The sequence below is a fragment of the Acyrthosiphon pisum genome, chromosome A1, assembly GCF_005508785.2.
Source record: "Acyrthosiphon pisum isolate AL4f chromosome A1, pea_aphid_22Mar2018_4r6ur, whole genome shotgun sequence".
In the NCBI taxonomy this organism is placed as follows: Eukaryota; Metazoa; Arthropoda; class Insecta; order Hemiptera; family Aphididae; genus Acyrthosiphon; species Acyrthosiphon pisum.
In genome coordinates this window covers 164,244,530-164,247,794 of record NC_042494.1, presented here as the reverse complement: position 1 = coordinate 164,247,794, position 3,265 = coordinate 164,244,530, and the positions used below count along the sequence as shown (strand labels likewise).

The following is a 3,265-nucleotide window of genomic DNA, read 5'->3' as shown; positions in this document are numbered from 1 at the left end:
AAGCAATAACCACACCTCGACCCGTTGGTGTTCGCTTTGTTAATGTGGTTCTTGCTTGTTATTTCCGTGAAATTTTCCTGTTGGTAAACTACTTATTCTAATATGTCGCGTCTATTACTTGTGTCGCATTATGTTGCCATACTGTTGTGTTTGGTGGTCCTGAAAAGGACCATTTTAATACAGTGACGGTTTATCCCGTTACAAATGTTTCACCTGATGATTAATTTTTGAATCAATTGAACATTTAATCTAAAGAGTTATTGACTTAGGTATATGATGTATAGAGTGTAGATTAACCAAAAACAATTGAATACTGTCACAGTGTAGTTTTATTTTTACAGGATTAGCAAGAAGTTACAAAAGTTTATTGATGAATCGTATGTATAATGCCTAATAGGACGTGTGTGTTAAAAAAATTTAAAATTAATTTTAGGGGAGCTCGGGGTAAATTGACGTGTTGGGTAAGATGGAAAATTGATCATATCAAAATAACGATATTACCGATAATCTGCAGAATTTCTTAAGCAGTAGGTTATATTTAAAAAATGTGTAAACCATAACTGTGTCAACCTAACCCTGAGTTCCCCTACTGTAATTATAGGTACTTAACAATATGTAGTGTTTATATGATCAACGTCCAACAGAGCCACATAGGTCGTGACCGATCGTAAAATAAGATTATGGTGTTTGAATGCTGTTACAAATACTGTTTATATTGAATCTTTATATGATAAATAAAAAATAATAATTTGGGTAAGTGGAGTTGGTCCATGGTTGAAATATACAAGGTTATTGCATTTATACCCTTTCTAGATCAAATATTTGATAATAAAAACAAAAATGGAAGCGTAAAGGGAACCGATAATAATCAAGTATACGTACACGGGAATATTGAATTTGTTAGCTTTTGTCAGCTTGTTTTTGATGATAATAAAAATTTATATTGTGATATCCCTTTACGAAGCCATTTTATTTCTGATGATAGCAATCCGAGTCAATACGCAATAACCTGTATATTTCAACCATGAAACCATTCTTTCCCCCCGGCTCAAGTTAGGGACTTAAAAAAGCGATCCAGTAAATTCTTTGTTGGCATCGGCCGTAAAGTTAATTGTTAAATGTTGACCCATTCCTACGTAAAAAAAACAATGCATTGGGTGAGAATAACCTCATAGTTTTTCCAGTACAAGGAAATGGCGTATAATAACCGGTTATCCCTGTCCAGGGGTCACATGTTAATTCGGAAGTCTGTAGTGTCATATGCGTTTGGCAATATAATATAATTGTGTAATTTTTGACTTTTTAAAATTATTTTTAATAACATTTTTTTGTCTCGGTAAAAATTATTCGTAAGATTTATCAAAAAAAAAGAGAGAATCAAAAAACAATTGTTCAGTTATTGGTGGTAGAATATTCCAATATTTTCACTGTAAAAGTATATCGTGTGGCAAAGGCGAGAAGTGAGCTATTTCAGTTGCGGGCTACGGCGACGTGTGTGGCACGAGGCACAGCCGAGGGCCCTATTTCGCCCAATACTGAAATTCCCTTCCCGCGCGAGCAAGTAAGCAACACAAACTTTTTTGTCACGCTTCTGTGTTCATTTATCACGCCATCACGACAAAGTTAATGCAGGCTGGGGTCTGTGCAACAACTAGACTATTCTACGAAAACAATATTTCTTGAAAGAAACGATTTGGTTTTATTTATTTTAAGCGTGACGCATGGAGGTTATAATATGAATATAAGATGTAACCAAAAGTGTATGTTTTGTAAGGTTGGTGGTATAGATTTCAGTGTCTGTTTGTGCGGTGTATACGCGCGTGAAATGTGCGCGCAGCACTTTTGGGGGTTTTCACTTTAAGACCCGCCATTTTTTGGGATAACCCGGCACTATTAGGAAGTCCCACTTTACCACCCACTGGACGGAAAAAGGACGCTTTCCAACGCTTCAACAGCTATCGAAAACAAAACTTTCGGTGCAGGCGTGACAAAAAAATAATTACAATCGCTTAGTGTTGAGTAATATATTGCATGGATTGCGGTAAAAATTGTTATACATACCTATATTATATATTTATACAATCGAGATCTACGAGTTTGTTGTAGGGCAATCTAATAAATGTAATCGACGAATCTAATACCATGTTTTTTCGCTGTTTTAGAACTGTACCAGTCGTTTCATTCTTTCTGTGTAATAAATATAAAACATGTACAGGAAAATATTTTTAGCATTTTGGCAAAGATTTTAAGCATCGGAATCACATTTAAAACGCCATCAATATAATATCAAAACTAAGCTATGTATTTAATATAATTTATTATAAAACATAATAATATTTGTAATAGCATCAGGTGTGCTAAAACATTTTATAATTATAATATTGATAAATAAAAAAATCAACAATAACGTCAAGATTTAAGAATATGTAATTCAATCCTTTATAATGTATCACTAATATTACTGTTATTAAAACTATATTTTAAAACAATGTATTGTCTTCTTTATAAAATTATATATATCATATGTGTATTGTTTCGTACGCTGTGTCTATGGCAACCTATGTGTTTTAGGCAGCTCGCTTTAAATTAATAAAGTTGTTATAAATTATAATAAAATTCCTTTTTATTTGGTAGTTATCTCTTTGAAGCATGGCGGCGAGTTGCATTGACCACCTAATTTTTTATATTTTTGCATGGTGGTTATGACTACTAACCACCTCAAGGAAATAGATCATTTATTGACCCACTACTATAAGTATTTTGCAAAATTTCAAACTTTTTTTTTTAAAAAAGTTTCTGTGCATTTAGGTTATGAATATTTAGTTATGACCCGTGCTTCAAAGAGTTATTTAATAATAGTAATAACCATCTAATTATTCAAAAGCTGTGTTAAAATTATAATTATAAATTATTTGTAACATTGAAATTGTTTTTCATTGTTTCGTATATTGGTATTAAATAATGAACAATATTCAGCACCGAATACCAATTAACTATAACGCTGATCAATCATATTCAGTATGTTCAATATGTCTGTATAACATATTTACATGGTACTGGTATTATATTTCAAGAATTTATTAGTCAGGAAGTAATAGGTTAAGTTATTTTGCACATGTGCATTCCTTGACATCTCGCAAGCTTTTGATAGAGTATGGCATGAAGGGCTGCTATCCAAACTTAAGAAATGTATACCCCCCGTCATGGATCTGCATATTCTAGTATAGCAGGCATCAGAGCTGGCGTTCCGCAAGGAGGGATTCTA

At 32.8% G+C, this 3,265-nt stretch overlaps 1 non-coding gene across 1 annotated transcript in view; it reads left to right on the top strand.

The window, feature by feature from the left end:
* Positions 1-2,611, top strand: part of LOC100161848 — a 4,471-nt gene extending 1,860 nt beyond the window's left edge. The window contains exons 2-3 of the transcript XR_003839265.1: positions 342-377; positions 2,163-2,611. This is a non-coding gene — a transcript (uncharacterized LOC100161848). The remainder of the gene's footprint in view (positions 1-341; positions 378-2,162) is intronic.
* The last annotated feature ends 654 nt before the right edge of the window (positions 2,612-3,265 follow it).